Here is an 18,677-nt window from a genome sequence, read left to right on the forward strand (position 1 = left end):
TCCAGATCACCATCCTTCTTCTTGCCATATTCTCTAAACTTCCATTCCTCACTCTGTTTCCTTAGTCCATCCCCATCATTTTCCGCTTGTTATTCTTCTCTACTACTTTGCATCATGTCTAACTTACCATCAAACGCTGGTGAAGGGAGCCACGTTGCTCCTTTAACAGTTGTGTTTCCTTCTCATGGGAGGGTGCTTCCGCCATTATTGATGATGAAGTATTCCTGACAATGGACGAAACAATCCCCCACAATCCTAAGGTTAGGTCCGACTTTACAAAGTTACTGGATGTCGCGCTTGGGATTTTTCCAATCGACAATAACGCCTAAAGAATTGGCAGAACTTAAGGCTAATTTTGGCCTTCCAAACCATATCGAACTGATCTCGGCTGATGAGGACGTGTAGGTTCATCGCCCTGAATACTACGCTCTATACGCTTATCCTTTCATAATTGGTTTTTCGTTCCCCCTCCTTCCATTGGTGGGGGAATTTTGTCGTCAATACGGCATCTGCCATGCTCAGTTTGAGCGGTACGTCTACAAAATTATTAGAATGCTGACCAAATTTGCCGAGCTTGTCGGGGTCGGACTAACGATGCAGTATTTGGTTCATCTCTTCGCCCCTAGCTTTTATTGGGGAACGATATTGAATCTTCGCTATCGTGGAGGAAAATATTAGGTGGTGAAGACGGATGATAAGGCGAGTCGCTAGTTCTGGCTCAATTTTTTCTACGTCAGGACCGAGGACGTGGTCGCTAACGCCGATGGCTTTCACGAGGCTTGGAATTACACACGTAAGTGATCATTTTTCGTTTGCGTTCCTTTACTGGGTCGAGCAAATCCTCCCCCGCGCCGTAGGGATCCGCGACTGGCCGAGGTTCATCAAGAAGTTCAGAGTGGCACTTCCTTCGACATGTAACCTTTTTTATTTGCTCGTGGTTGTTTCATTTCTTGTTGTACGCCGATTCATTTTGCTAACTTCAATGTTTGTTTCTTTCCGAGGTAGGGGGTCTTCTTGAAGGAGCGGGGCACCGGTGTTATCCTTTTGGAGGAAGATTGCTTCCCCTTCAGCTTCTGCCCCTATTGCGACTACTGCCGCTTCTGTGCCGACCACTCCATTGGCCGTCGCAGTCGAACAACCTGTCCCCATTCTTTCCTCTACTTCTTCTCCTCAACACCTTTCGTTGATTGATTAGGACGATAATGTCTCTCCTGAGGACGGTAGTCTAATGCCGCCTAAGAGGAGAGCCAAGGATCCTAGAGGACGGCCACAATGCATGTTGGAGAGTACACTGGGGTGGGCTCCGACGTCCTCACTCATATGAGATGAACATGAGCGCATCGATGCATCCCCAGAGGGAGACGGTCGAAGGCGGGATGGATGACGACGTCCTCGCACTCCCGAGGCAAGAGAAGGCTTCGTCTTCTAGGGTTGTAGTGGATGTCCCCTCTTCTGCTGATGGTAGAGAGAAGGACGTTGTTGAAGATGACGCCGGATCCAACTCTGATATGGATCTAGACTAGTTGAGGTTTATCGATGAGGGACTTACTCAACTCGAAGTGAAGTTGAAAGGGGACTCCAAAACTATTGCGATCCCAATGGATCGTAATCTGCTTATAAATACCGAGGAGGTAATCCTTTGCCCTCGATCCTCTTTGTTCTGAGATTGAGGGTACGACCCTCGAGACAATAAATGATGGCACGTTGTAGAATAACATTGATGGTCTCGTCTCCAGGTGTGTATGACTATCATATATTTTTTTCTTTATGCTTTTATTTCTTTGTAAGTTCTAACTCCTTTTCTTTGTTTTGTAGACGATTATTTCGGAGATTGAGAGTGCTCGTCGGGAGAAGAGAAGTAAATAAATTTACGTGAAGTTAAAAGACAAGTATACAACGTGCCTTGGGAAATACCGGTAGCTCCGGTGTCGGCTTCGCGAAGGCGGCGATCTGGGGGCCATGAGAGTGGACTTAAAGAAGAGGGACGAGGAGCTGATGCAGGTTGTGGAGAAATGTAGCGTCTTTGAAGGGGCACTGAAAAACAAAGAGGAGGAGCTTGAGCTTAATAGGGGAGTAGAGACCCAATGCAGCGATCTCCAAGCCCAAGTGGACTAGCAGTAAGGTCAACTTAAAGAGTACCAGTTCAAGGCGGAGGCTCTCAGAGGCGAGGCCGCCGAGAAGCAGGAAGAGCTCAATAAGGCAGAGTCTGCTCGGTCGGAGGCTTGGAAAAGGGTGGAGTTACTTGAATTGGTGAACTGAAACCTTTATCTTGAGCGATAAAATGACTTATCGACGGCGAGGGCTAAAGAAGAACGACTCGATGAAAGGCGTGGGGAGTTGGAAAAAGAGATCTCCGATCTTTATGATCGAGTTTCTGCTTTATAGGCCGAGAAGGCCAACTTCTTGCACGACCTTCTTCATCTACGACTTATGGCTTCCTCAATGCCCCGTGTGAGATATATGAGGAATGGATTCATGCCGAGGCCCAACTGGATGTGCTTCGTGAGTTGCATGTTGCGGGCTCCGTTCCTGCCGCGGACTTTGAGGATACTCAAATCAAGGCTCGCGAGTCCTGGGTTGCTTGTGGCTACGATCTGGCTACGCTTCGCCCTGGCGAAGAAGATGAGGATGGGGAGGTCACTATAGATTATCTTGAGGATGAGGCCCAGTAAGATTCTATTTACCCTCCAGGTGAGGATGGAGATGGTGCTGAATATCGGGGCGGTGACGGTGTTGAAGACCAGGCTGGTGTGGATCTTGTGGGTCATGTTGGCGATGGCCATCAATAGTTTTTTTTATAATTTTGTGTATTTTTTATGGCATCTTCAAGAGCCTTTGTAAGAAACTTTTGTCTATATATATAAATGGTTGTTTTTGCTTTCATCTAAGCCTTTCTTATTTGCCATGATTTGTTTATGTACTTTGCGTGTTTTGCTCCTTCGTACTTCTATTGTTGTAATGATTTGGGTTGCCAAACAGTTTAACGTAATGTTTCAACAGTTTTAGTTTATTTCTTACTCCGTTATTCTTGTGTTATTGTTACATATGTTGGATTGGTCCTTGTTGTATTCTCTAATTTCAACAACTAACTCTTAGCAAATAACATGATATTTTCTATGATCAAATATACTCTTTTATGTACCTTTTTTCTCTTAGTTGATACTTGATGGTCTTGGATAGAACTTAGAACGTTTTCATTGAGTACTTTAATTAAGAATATTATAGTCTATAACTCTATGCACTAGTTAATATTCAAACCAAATAAATTAAACTGAAATTATCGAAACAGAATAAAACGAAACCGAAAGAAGAAAAGTCAAACCACACTGACTGTAATTAAGTATCGTATTGGTATAACATTTTAAAAAATCGAATATCGAAAATTCTGTACCGTACCGACCGACAGACGAACACCTCTATCGAACCTGTAATTTACATATCCCACGAAAATAATTTTACTGTTACTCTTAGACTCCCTTAAATGCTAATTAAAATTAAGCCCCCATTTGACTATGGATTTTGCCAAGTTTTTTCCAATTTTTTTTTTTTGGCAAAACATGTTTGTTTATAGATTCTATCCATGTTTTGGTAGATTTTGAAAATAAAAATTTAAAATCCCAAAACTAGCTCTAAACTTGCCCAAAATATTACTATTGGATATTTTAACAATTTCAAAAATTACCTCAAACTTTTGTATTTTATAAAAAAATTCACCATTTATTATGACCCAACTAATCCACCGGCTAATTACTATCATTAATTTCTTTTGGACTGATGGATCTTGTAATATTATTACAATTTGATGAATTATAATGGCTATTAATTGAGTTATTAGTAGTTGATATTAAAATATCATGTTATTGTTTTAGGATAGTGTATTACATAGTTCATTATAAAAATAATAATTATGTGCCAAACTTATCTATGTTCATGACTATGGTTTGTGATAATGATAATGAATGACATCGATAAAAGTTTTGAATATACATGACTAACAAGTTTGTTTGTTTGGTATTATTGAATATTTTTGATAGTTTTTAGAACTTATGAGTATAAGTCATAATTTATATTTTTTTTTTTAAAAATAATTTTAAAACCATGTTTAAATAGATTTTGATATTCAAATCAAATTTCACCAAAATCAAAAAGTATTTTTTACACAAATTTGAAAATATGTAACCACACCCACGCTAGCTAAATGGCGCAAAAGGAACATTGAGAGAAGTGAAAAAAAGAGAAGAAAAGACAGAGGGAGTAGTGGGTCCCAATATGGCTTTAGGAAGTGTACGGCATCACGCTTCCCTCTTTCCGTGAATTTATGTTCACTTGTCTCTCTCTTTCTCTTTCTGGAAACAGGCCCCCTCTCTTTTTCCTTTCTTGAGCCCCGTGCTCTGTTTTTGTAGTTATATATTTATTCATTTTATCTTTATTACTTTAATCTTCAAATATTTGTTCTTCTTTTTACTTTTGCATTTCTCTTTTTAAATAAAAGGTTATTAATATGAATTTATTGTCGTTCGTTCACGTGCTCGTTTTGATAACGATGGACTGAATTTTCAGATTGATCACTCTTAATTCATATTGCAAATGATGATTTTTCTAAAGTATTCTTTCAATGCAGTCTCATTTAATCAATGAGAGAATTCTCCTTTTTTTTTTTCTTCCTCTTTAAGAAACTCCCTTCATAAAAAGTGAAAATTTGACCAAGGCTCCCGAGTTCGAGCTCTGATTATAAAATTATCATTAGTAAAAAGTATTTAATTTTTTTCTAAATTCCAAATTAGTGAAGCTTTAAAATAAATATCAGATATTACAGGTTGTAATTTAAGCCCGAATCCATTTGTCCCGCACAACCCGTCCAAGATTGGGTCAGTCATTAACCCATCAATTTGTTGAACTTAGCTCATCTTAACCCAACTCATCTCATCTCATCTAAAGTTGGGATAATTTTTAGGGAATTTTACCTTCTTATACTATATATGAAACTTTATTACCATCTCTAATCAAATTTTAACTTAATTACACAAGCATATACAATTTACCAACTATATATAAATTAGTATTAATAAGTTTCTTTATATTAGAAATTGAATAAGGATTCTCATCCCTGCACTCTCTCTCTTCTCTCTTTCTTTCTCTCTGTCTCTCTCTGTTCTTTTCCCAATTTTCTTCCTTCATTTTTCTCTGTTTTTTATCCTTTTTGTTTTCAAGAAAATTCATCAATGAATTTCAATTGTTATAATATAGAATTTTAACTTAGCAAATTTCTTTCATGTTGCACAACTGGTGTTCGAATTAAAATTGTCAATTTATAAATTTTGAATGCATTTGATTCCCTACCATTGACAACCATTAAAAAGTTCTGAAGCTTTGAATTCGCATTTTGGTTTTCAAAAACTATTACTCCCTCCGTTTCAATTTATGTGAACCTATTTTCTTTTTAGTCCGTGCCAAAAAGAATGACCCATTTCCCTATTTGGAAACTCTTTACCTTTATGCAATGATTTATAGCCACACAAAATATATGTGACTCATTTTAAACACAAATATATGTGACTCATTTTAAACACAAGTTTAAAAGTCTTCTCTCTTTTTTTAAACTGCGTGCTCAGTCAAATGAGTTCACATAAATTAAAACGGAGAGAGTATTTATTTAGATTGGGTTTTGTTACAAATATTTGGAAATATTCGTTGGAGTTAATATCTCAATTTTGAGGGTGTTTGGTAAAGATTACACTTAGTTTTTGCTGAATTACAGTTTGAAAGTCGAAAAAGAAGAAGAAGAGGAAGAAGAAAAAGAACACATGACATACAATATACTTACGAAATTGTATTAAAGTTGTATGTAAATTGTATTCTGTTATAATTATATATATTTTTATTTTGATTGTTGTATGAAAATTAAAAATTAGTCGTATAATGTATGAATTGTTGTATGAAATTTGTATTTAAGTTATAAATACAACTATCTTTCTACATAAAGTTGTTGATATATATAAAAAATATTTTAAGAGATAAAGTTTTGACTGAAATTTCAGAGAGGAAGAATAAACACCATTTACAAAATATATACAAATTATATACAAAAAATATATTGTATAAAATTTGTATTTAAATTGTATGATGTTGTAGTTATATTTAACTGGGTATAAACAATGTATGAAAGTTGTAGATAAGTTGTATACTATATAATTAGTTGTATGAAATTTATTTTTACTATATATGTTGTTGTAGATATTCAAATTTGCATTAAATTTGTATGAACTTTATTTTTAATTTGTATGTTGATGTACCATACATTGTTCTTTTCTCAATTGATTTATTAAGGAAAGAAATGTAGATATTGAATTCCAAATCGACTCATGTGCACTGATTCATATTTGTTTGAACAAAAAAACTTGAATATTTGATGAGAACTGAATGATTTGGGTTGAGAAATTTTGAGTTTCACATTAAAAGAGACATCGTCGCACTTCGGAGAAACTTAGTTTTATGTGAGATTTTGAATTTTGTGTGAGAAATTAACTGGGTAGCATATATTCTTGTTAGAAATACTAAAACAAAGTTGAATCTGAAGTTTGGAGGTGATTGAATTTAATTTAAAATCTGCTAAAACTTTGAATCTGCTCAATTATGCCTTTTGATTCAACTACGATTGGTGCTGTAGTTTGACAATGTTGTTAAGAAATTATTCAGTAAAAGCAGAGTAGACCAATCGTAAAGATGAAAACAAGGATAAATTTTGGCGACAATTGCGTTCAAAGCTGTTGTCATATTGTAGCGTATCTTTTTCCTCTTTTTGTAACTTAAATTTTATTTGTTATGGCTTAAAATATGTAATACACAACTGGAAGGAGACTTATTAGAAGAGGAATGGAGAGAAAATAGGAAAAAGATATAACTAAATCCCTTAGTTTAAGACACTAATAATGTATTGTATATAATTTATAAGTAATCCCATATATTGACCCAGCTCATTTCAGTTCAAATAATTTTTAGATGTCACATTTATGACTAAGTTTATTTATTTACTCGCCTATTTTGACTTGCTTAAAATTAGTTCAACCCGCCCAACATCACACCAAACTGAAAACTCAATAAAATAAATTTGAACACTTGTCCATGTTATTTCTCTTGTCTCCTACAATGTTAGTGGGAGGAAATTAGAAGAAAAAGAAAAAAAGATCTTAACAATACAAAGGAGTAGTTAAGTATACGAGGTTATGAGTTCGAGTTATCTCAAGAACAAGGTCTATCGGAAACACCTTTTCTATCTCAAGATAAGGGTAAGATCTGCGTACACATTTGACTCTTCAGATTCTACTAGTAAAATTATATTGGATGGTCGTTGGTGCACTAATTAAGTATACGAGGGACAAAAAAGTTAGATATGTCTGTCACATGGGTACAGAATTTGGCATAGTCTTTTTTCTATTAATAATCACCGACCATTGACTATTGCCTTTACACATCACCCAGTTTTCTGTATATCCATCCAAAATTATATAGGGATTTGGGAAGAGAGAAAGAGAACTTTATCAGTGTATGGGTGTATTCATATTGATGATTATTTAAGTAGGCATTTGGACATAAAATATTTATTTTTTTGAAAAAAATAATTCTTAAAATTAAGTTAAAAATTTATATTTAAGATTTGAAACTGTATTTGAATATGCGATTTACTTGAAAAATATTGTAATTTTGTGAAGGCAAATAAAATTTTATATGTAAAAGTGGTAACACTCACTTTCCAAACTGGGAAACTCATCTTCAAAAAGAAAATTGAAAAATTCAATCTAATGTATATTGTATAGCTAAACAAGTTTTCAAAAAAAAAAAAAAATGGACAAACGGGTCCTAATTATTCTTCATAGGTAATTTATGTAGAATTCCGTTCTTTTGTTTTTAAATTCTATATTTGGTATTCGCATGATTAATTTATATTTAAGTAGAAAATCTCCTTTTAAGAGTAGAATGTAAAGGTGATTCCATTTATCGAGTTCAAACCTAAATTTTTTTGGTATATTTATTAACTCTACCACAATCTTTAACGATTATGTATAATTACTTTGTTCAATCACAACTTGACAACACTAGAAATTTTTTTAATATAGAGAAACATTAAACATGTTTTCATGATTTTACGGCATGATGTATGTTGGATTCCTTCAAATTTGTATGATAGCAAAAATTACTCAATCTGATCCATATTATTGTACACTTCTTAAGAAAAAATATTTACTAATAATGTTGATCATATAATAATATTTGTCAAAGATATCTTTTACTTCCCCCTAAATGTTTCACTCAACTAACTCTATCTGAAAAGGGAAAAGAATCAAATATATCCCCCTACTTTCATATATTGTCTACATTTAATATTTGTTGTACTATCTGGCCAAATTTACCCCAACCGTTATACCATCATGCCAAATTTTTCCGTACAATCAGCAAATTTTAAAAAATACCTCTTGATCTGTTAAGTAATCCAAAATATACCAAATTTCTTTTATTTAAATCACTTGTTGTTCTTCTTGGTTCACTATTTTTGAAATAATTGACATTTACCTGCTTTCTGAATTAGAAAAAATAAAATAAGAGAAAAAAAATATTAAATAATACAACCGAATAAACAAAGTATAGTAAATTGAAAATTCTAAATTAGGTAGTTTTTCTAAATTCTAAAAGTATTTACAACATCTCAATTTTAACGAATTCGGTGCACCAAATGTATGAAAACTTTGCAAGTATTAGTGATTGAAGTTGAAGTCCTCGGAGACTTTACATTATCTAATTCAACTTTGCTTTAATTAAATATCATTGTGCGCTTTTAAGTTAGTCGATCTAACTCTATACTAACCAGGCAATGACAAAATATATTTGAATATACATGTACATACTACATACATGATGATCAGCTGCATATAATACACAATAAATAGACCCACTAAATTCTATGATGTGTATATGCTTGAAAAATAAATACAATTTTAAATCAATTTTATTTATTACAAAAAGAGAAATGGGTGCATTGATAATTTTAAAAAACTACGAATAATTTGTATAGTCTAATAACTTTAGCATTCACATAAATAGTAATTTTAAAAAATATAAGACCAAGAAGAACAACAAGTGATTTAAATAAAAGAAATTTGGGAGATTTTGGATTACTTAGCAGATTAAGGGGTATTTTTAAAAGTTTGCTAATTGTAGGGGTAAATTTGGGCCGATAGTATAATGACAGGGATAAATTTGATCCGATAGTATAACGAGGTTAAATATAGATAATATATGAGAGTGGACGAGTATATTTAGCTCTTTTCTCATCTGTAAATGATATAAAAGCTGTAAGGTCCAAAATTTATAGGTACATTAATAGAATAGGTTTATTGAAATAAACATGCATCCCTCTCACTGATACACTATTTAGGTACACTATTACAAATTATGACAATATAGCTACACTAGTACTAGATTAGGTTGTTTATTATTTTCACTGGTATAATAGTCTGTGTAGTATAATTGGAGGCATTAAATTACACAGTGAAATCATTGAATGCCCAATTGAAATAAAGATCCATTTTTCCACCTTAATCTTTTCCTTTATCACATATTAATCATGAATTTATTATTGAGTTTAAAATCACGATACCAAATAAACTTGTGCTTAATGTATAATTTGCCTAAGATGTTATATGAATTACTTCTTCGAACTTGCCAATCTAGAAATTTGTTCTTACTTCTCTCTATTTATGAAAAACAACCTGTCACCGGAAACTTCATTATTTTGTCACTGTTTCTATAGCCTGTTTAATGTTTAAAATTAATGACAATTGATTCGTTGTAATTTACTGTTGAATCTACTCGTCATAATTGTGACGAATTAAATGATTCAACGTAAAGGCATTATTACTAAACAACTTTAAGCTGCTGCCCGTACCTTTTACTTTGATGGATAATGGAACTTAATAATTAACCTTAGTTTAGACCCTAATGCTTCATGCAAGTACATAATTAAGCTCTCTAAGGTGCAAAAAGGTACTTATGAAAATAAAATGCAAAGAATCATTGCCATAATAATGAAAAAGCAAGTCACTAAAGCTAGCTAGTAAAATAAAAATTGAGAAACCAACTACAAAGTTGTGGTAAAGTGATAAGTACCTAATTAGAGGTCTCGTGTTCGAACCCCGAATATAAAATTGCTTTTGTGAGGAAGTGATTTATCCCAAAAGTAAAATTTCCAACAATTTTTGGATTTACGAGCTCAATACAAAAATCGAACATGGGTATGAAACCCAAAAAAAAAAAGAGAGTAAGAAACCCCCTATGTAATTATTGGTTATAAATTGGTACACCTCGAGTAAACTAAAAAAGAGAAAATACATGAAATACATTTGTGAAATATAACTCCTAATTATTTATGACATGTGCATGTGAGATGTAAATTTCTTTTCAATGATTTCAAACTGGCCAATAAATTTCTTTTGTAAAGCTTTTAATTCCAATTAAATACTTTTCAAGCACAAACTCTCGTTGCCTTTATGTTATTGCACCTAGGTAGCCTAAATATAATGCAACGTATGAAGTCTAGTTGTCACACTTCTTTTTTTTAGCCCAAAAGATATAAGTTATGGATTGTGTGTTAAAGAGTTTTTCAATTAAAGTGACAAACTTGATTATGTGTTATTTTTTTTTACAGGGTCGCCACTTGGATTCGATTTTTGGGTATTCAAAGTCACCTTTTATTTTAATCCCTAGTCAAAGGAAGGTTTGACTTTATTTTTATTGGTCTACGAAAATAGGAGACTTGGTAAGGAATTCTATTAACTGAGGAGAAGGTGTGAGGCACTCCCAAAATTCCGTGGTTCTAGCACAGTCGCATTATTGACTACAACCAATCTTGAATTAATTTTGGACAAACTGTGCAATTATTTGATTTCCATATTTTACCTTTCCGCATTTATTACTTGATTATTAGAATTATTAAAGGATGTTTGGAATAATAACATGTCGTGACCACACTACGCAAGCGATTGCATGATCGAGACGAAATTTATTAATTTTGTCATAACAACGCTACACAAGCGAATCTGCAGTCAAGACAAAGAATTATTAACACGTTATTACATTTGAAAAAATCACTACATTTGAGGAAATTAATTTTAGAATTTATCAAATGTCAACTATCGCGTTACGCAAGCGAATCCACGATTTATAGCAAAAATTAACTAAATTAGGAATTAATTAAAGCTACTGGATATATGGTATGGAATTAATGAATTAATTGAAGGTTAAATATTCCGTTACACAAGCGAGTCCGTGAAGTTAAAGCGTGCCTATTAATTGCCTAGCATTTAAATTAATTAAATATGATTAACTTATTTAAAAGAAAATTAGATTATTATAATTTTATGACTAAATTAAAATGTAAAAAGCTGGCCAACTCATTATTTAAATATGAGCCAGCTTAGTTTATTGAGTTTGGCACGGGACAGGCCAACTTGTTTAAAGAATGGGCTAGCAAGCCTTTAATGTATTGGGCTTGTCAAATTTAAGCTCCTCAATGAACTCAATGAATAATTAATCTAAATAGCCATCAATCCAATTGCTTAAACTAAAAATAGTCGGTGGATATATAATATATGTATAATTTATATATTATATGTGTATAATTAAATATATTCAATGTATAATCTATGTATATGTCTAGAAAAAATAACAATAAATATGGCCATCTATTTATGTAAAGATTCCTTTAACTTATCTCAATTAGCTAAAGACCTCCCAGTCACTAATACTAAAAGATTATTCTGTTAATTCAAGATTTGGCAAACTTAAAATATACAAAACAACAACAAAAAATAATTAAAAGAAAATGAAACATAACAGACTTCAATTAACGATATGGTTCAGAAGCAATCGATCAATATTTTAAAACCCACTTTCATTCCAAAAATTCAACGAAAACAATTTTCTATCGTCACCTCTTTTTTTTTTTTTTTTTTTTTTTTAATAATATAAAGTTTAAGATAAAATGTCATGAGTTAACTTATATCATCAATAAAATCATGGCGAGACATTTTCTAAGTGTCTTCTAGTTTAAATGAGACCCACCTGATGACCATGTTGATAAACCTTTCTTTAAACTCAAACATCATGAATAGAGATTAAAAAACCACAAACTCTTTGGCATGACATGTGATTCTTTTTTTAAAATCTAAACATTCAACAAACCATCTGTCAAGACCCGGAATTTCTCACCTTCAGAATCGTGATAGGCAAGCCAACGTTAAAATAATCTTAACTATTTTAAAACAAATTTAATTAAATAGAAATTAATTATTGAAATAAAGTGCGGAAGACCATAAATACTGAATTATCAAAATACATCCCCAAATCTGGTGTCACAAGTGCACGAGCTACTAGAATGATACAAATAAAGGTCTGAATAAAATTCAAGCTGTTTGAAAGATAATACACAGTTGAGATAGAATAGAAGGAGACTTCAGAACTGCGAGCGCTGTGCAGTTATACCTCAAGTCTCTTTTGAGTAGCTGAATCCGAGCACGTCTATGGTACGCTACTGGGACCAACTCCAAAATCTGCACAAGAAGTGCATAGTATAGTATCAGTACAACTGACCCCATGTACTAGTAAGTGCCGAGCCTAACCTCGACGAATTAGTGACGAGGCTATAACAATACACGTACGTAAACCACATGTACAAGTATATAACAAATAACAATTTATAATTTGGGAGGGGACATGCGAAGGGGAATGATATAATAATTTCAGCAGGAGAAGTATCACTTAGCAACCATTTAATTTATCAATAATAAAATGAGCAATTGATAATGTGAAAAGGGCACGACACCACCTTTCGTGCTTTTATTCTCATTTAGCATGGCATCACCCTTCGTGCTTTTACACTTTCTGAAAATGACACGGCATCACCCTTCGTGCTTTTACACTCATAAATGGCATGACAACACCCTTCGTGCTTTTACACTCACAAATGGCACGACAACACCCTTCGTGCTTTTACACTCTTCCTTACTATGACAGTGATATTATAAATAATAAAAATGGCACGATATCACCCTTCGTGCTTTTACACTCTTCCTTACCATGAAAATAATAATATAAATTTGGAAGAGCATTTAAATGCGGGAATATGCACTTATCAATCAATTCAATACCAGAATACCGATTTAACCTTCCAAAATATTCAACAATAATTAAATGAATAATAATTTCACGAATAATGATCAAATAATCAATAATAAACTTAAACAAGAATATCTTAATTAAATAGGCAATTATTCATATTAAATAAATTCCACCCGCATGCTTTGACTCAACCACAATGCATAAGTACTCGTCACCTCACATATACGTTATACCCGCACGTTAAATCACGTAGCAAATATACAAATAAGTCCTACTCCCTCAAGTCAAGGTTAACCACGACACTTACCTCATTTTGCAACTGTAACGACCCCTGTAACGACCCGGCCTGTCGTTCCGAGAGTTGTAGCGCTGTTTTTCCCATTTCTGCTTATTTATGTGTTGTTCAGATGTGTTGAGTTATTTTGAATTGGTAGTTTGGGTTCGGAGTCGTTTTAGAGTGAAATGAGGCAATTAGTGTCTTAGTTAGAAAGCTAAGTTAGAAAAGTCAACCGAAAGTTGACTTATGAGTAAACGAGTTTGGACTTGGATTCTTATGATTCGGTTAGCTTCGTTGAGTGATTTTAGACTTAGGAGTGTGTCCGGAATGTAATTTGGAGGTCCGTGGTAGAATTAGACTTGAATTAGCGAAAGTTAGAAATTTGGCGATTTTTGTCGGTAGTGAAAAATTAGGTAACAGGGTCGGAATGCAATTCCGAAAGTCGGAGTAGGTTCGTAGTGTCATTTGTGACGTGTGTGCAAAATTTGAGTTAATTCCGAGTTGATTTGATATGTTTCGGCGCGAGTTTTTGGAAGTCGAAAGTTCGAAAGTTCATTTAGTTTGATTTGAGGCACGTTTCGTCGTTTAAATGTTGTTATGCATGATTTGAGGCCTTGAGTTGGTCTGTGTTATGTTATAGGATTTGCTAGTATGTTCGTACGGGGTCCCGAGGAGCTCGGATGAGTTTCGGATAGGTTTGGGCTGCGTTGTGCTCGTTTTTCTTATGTTTCGACATCGTTTCTTCCAGCATAAATGGTACCACATTAAGCAAATGAGCTCCGATTTCTATTTTGATTGAAGAATTAGATCCGTATCGTAATTACGGAGCCATAGAAAAAAGAATCGTCGAATTTGGGTATTGTATGAGGAATTTATGGTCATTTTACTAAAATAAATTGGGTTGCGAGATTTGTCAGATTAATTGCGAAATTGCCACTGAATTCGTATTTAAAAATCTGCACTATTTGCAAATATTAAAACCTACATATTTCCTTCATTATAAGGTCAAACTGAGTGATTCAAAAGCCTAACTTGACTAAAATTTCACAAGGAATCTATTGGAGGTATAAAAAGCAAGTTTCGGGATCGTTTGGCATGAGAAATGAGGCACAATAACTGGCAAAAAAATATATAAAATGAGAGTTTGTTCATTCGGTCATATTTTGAGTTGGGGAGCTCGGATTTGGGTGATTTTGGGGGCAATTTTCACCATAAGGATTGGGGTAAGTGTTCTCTACTCTGTTTTGATTATATTTCATGAATCCATCTTCGTTTTTGGGATTTGATTGATGATTTCAAAGTAAAATTGAGGGAGTTAGGGTTTGAGTTTTGGAGAGTTTAAGTGAGGATTTGAGGGGTCAAATGGAGTCCGATTTTGATAAATTTTATATGGTTACACTCGGGAAGGGACGAGGTTTATTATTCTGCTATTTTTGACTGATTTTGAGACGTGGGTCCGGGGACCGAGTTTTGGCCGATTTCGGATTTTTGGCATATTTATGCAGTTTTTATTGTGGAATTCGATTCTTTAGACTATGTTGATAGTAGTATTCTGATTTTTGGTTAGATTCAGAGCTTTTGGAGGCCGAGTCTAGAGACGAGGGCATCCCAGAGTAGGATTTTACGCTGTTAAGGTAAGTAACAATTTAAACTCTGGCTTTGAAGGTATAAACCCGGAGAATTTGATATCGTGTGACTGTTTGGAGGTGATACCCATGCTAGGTGATGGACGTGTGAGTGTATACCATGAGGAATTGAGACTTGGTCCGTCCCGCGAGGCCTCATGGCCATCATATGTGTTTACGTAGTTACTTGTTGTTGAATTTATCTGCCTTCATGTTAGAGATCATTCTTAGGATTTATTCATGCTCACATTATTGTACTCAGTCATAGAAATTATTGTACATATTTACCTCAGTCTCTATTATTTGCTAATATGCTATGATACTTGATGTGGGTTGTGTTCCCTTATTTGTTGATAATGGTGAGGCTAGTGAGGTACATGATTGAGTGAGGCTGAGGGCCTGCTTGTGCGGATATTAATACCATAGCGCGTGAGTTGTCCGCGTAGCACGTGAGTTGATCTTGCGGGTCTAGGTATTGATACCATAGCGCGTGATTTGTCCGCGTAGCATGTGAGTTGACCGTGCGGATCCAGGTATTGATATGATGGCACGTGAGTTGTCCGTGCTTAGCGCTTGGGCTTTGGGAGTCCCTCCGGAGTCTGTACATACCCCCAGTGAGCGCAGAGTGTAGAGTGTTGAGCGTTGAGTGTTGAGTGCGAGTGCTGAGTGATGGAGTGACATTGCTGTGAGGTTGCATTTACTTTTGCTTTTGCTGCATTTACCTGTTAATTTTCCTTGTAGTCTTACTGATTTATGAAATTACTTGTCTACTCCTGTTTGTACTTAATTGTGGAAATAATAATTGGATTTTTCTGCTTAGCTCATCACTACTGCTCAGTTCCTTAGTTATTTCTGTTACTACTGAGTCGGTTGTACTCAAACTACACCCTGCACTTTATGTGCAGATCTAGGTGAGTTAGAAGGCGGCGATCGTTGAGTTCAGGCCGGCTATCTTTGGAGACTGCAAGGTAGCTGTTAGCGTCCGCAGGACCTTGTTACTCCTCTTGTCATTTCTTCTTTTGGACAGTTAGACAACTTATATGTCTTAGTTCATAGTTTTAGATGCTCATGACTTAGTGACACCCCGATGTTTGGGGCTCATTTCCGTATTTTCTATATTATATTTAGAGTTGATTTAGTTTATGAGAAATTCAAATGTTGATATTATTTTATTAAATTCTTATAATCGATTTAGTAGTAATATTTTGGGAAATAGGCTTGCCTTGTAACACGATAGGTGCCATCACGACCATGGTTAGATTTTGGACCGTGATAACAACCAAATTCAAGAATCCAATACATCTTTGCCTCGCGATTTCGTGTTCGAAATCCTCAAATCTAGTCACAAACAATTCAATATACTCAATATAAATCATAAGATTTAATTCCATATGAATTTACTAATTTTTCGGATTAAAATCCAAAATTCATCTCAAAAATTGACAGTGGGACCCACTTCTCGAATCCCAGAAAAACTCACGAAATCCGAACACCCGTTCTGATACGAGTTCAACCATATAAAAATTATCAAATTCCGATATTGGATTGGCTTTCAAATCTACATTTTACCTTTTTGGAAGATTTTATAAAAATCTAATTTTTCTTCAATAAGTTCACGTATTAATGATATAAATGAGTATGGAATCATGAAATATAATTAATATAGGATAAGAAATACTTACCCCAATATTTTCCCATGAAAATCGCCCAAAACGCTTCTTACCCGAGCTCAAAATCGTAAATAGTGAAAAAATGAGACGAAATCTCATTTCCAGAACTTAAGTGCTGTTTGCCCAGATTTCTACTCATCGCGATCGCGGGAATACGTTCGCGATCGCGTAGAACAATTTCTGCCTAGGTCCATTTTACTCTTCGCAATTGCGGGAATGGCTTCGCGATCGCGAAGCACAATTTGCACAGGCTGCCAATTTGCGCTACGCGAATACGGCAGTGCTCTTGCGAACGCGAAGCACAACTTCTCAGCCTTCCGCGATCGCGGACCACTCTGTGCGATCGTGTAGCACAAATTTTGTGCTTCAGCTTCTGCCTCATTCCTTCTTCGCGAACGCGATCCATTCTACGCATTCGCGGTGCACTGGGAGCTAACCTTCCACGATCGCGTGCCTATCTTCGCGAACGCGAAGGGTAAAACTCACGGCTCACAATTTCCTCTTCGCGATCGCGGAGCACCATGCACCAGATGACAGCAGAAGCTCAAAAACCAAATTTTTCCAAAGTTCAAAAGGTCCGTAGCTATCCGAAACTCACCCGAACTCTCGGGGCTCCAAACCAAACATGCACACAAGTCCAAAAACCTCATACAAACTTGCTCACGCGAATAAAACACCAAAATAATGCCTAGAACTACGAATCGAACACCAAATCAAATGAAATTTTAAAGAAAAATTTAAAACTTCTATTTTCACAACCGAACGTCCGAATCACGCCAAATCAACTTCGTTTCTCACCAAATTCGACAAACAAGTCATAAATGACATAATGGATCTATTCTAATTTTCAGAATCAGATTCCGGTCAATATATCAAAAAGTCAAATCCGTGGTCAAACTTTGGAAATCTTTAGCCTTTAAATTTCTAGTTTCCGTTAAATGGCCATAACTTGAGCTAAGGACCTCCAAATTAAATTTCGGGCATACGCCCAAGTCCCAAATCATGATACAGACCTACCGGAACTGTAAGAACACTGATCCTAGTCCATTTGCTCAAAATATTTACCAAAGTCAACTCAATTGGGTTTTAAGGCTCTATTTCACATTTTAATTTATTTTTCACATAAAAACCTTCCGAAAAATTATACGGACTGCGCACGCAAGTCAATGAATGATGAATAGTGCTTTTCGAGATCTTAGAACACAGAATTTATTATTAAATTTAAAGATGACCTTTTTTGCTCATCACATCCTCCACCTCTAAAATAAATGTTCGTCCTCGAACAGAATTAGAAAAGTACCTGAGCTGGTAAAAAGGTGTGGATATTTACTCCGCATGTCAGATTCAGACTCCCAGGTAGATGTCTCAATCGATTGACCTCTCCATTGCACCCGAACTGAAGGATAACTCTTAGACCTCAATTGTCGGACCTACCGGGATAGAATAGCTACCGGCTCCTCTTCATAAGTCAATTCTTTGTCCAATTGGACTGAGCTGAAATCTAATATATGGGGCGGATCACCATGATATTTTGGAGCATAGACACATGGAACACCGGATGAATCGCTGATAAACTAGGTGGTAATGCAAGCCTGTAGGCTACTCCACCCACCATTTCAAGAATTTCGAAGGGTCCTATATACCTAGGGTTCAACTTGCCCTTCTTTCCGAACCTCATTACATCTTTTATAGGTGAAACCCGGAGAAATACTCTTTCTCCAACCATGAATGCAATATCACGAACTTTACGGTCGGCATAACTCTTTTGCCTAGACTGAGCTGTGCGAAGTCGATTCTGAATAACCTTGACCTTATCCAAGGCATCCTGTACCAAATCGGTACCCAACAACCGAGCCTCTCCCGGTTCAAACCATCCAACTAGCGAACGTCATCGCCTTCCGTATAATGCCTCATATGGAGCCATCTGAATACTCG

Source organism: Nicotiana tomentosiformis, chromosome 11 (assembly GCF_000390325.3).
Source record: "Nicotiana tomentosiformis chromosome 11, ASM39032v3, whole genome shotgun sequence".
Taxonomy (NCBI): domain Eukaryota; kingdom Viridiplantae; phylum Streptophyta; class Magnoliopsida; order Solanales; family Solanaceae; genus Nicotiana; species Nicotiana tomentosiformis.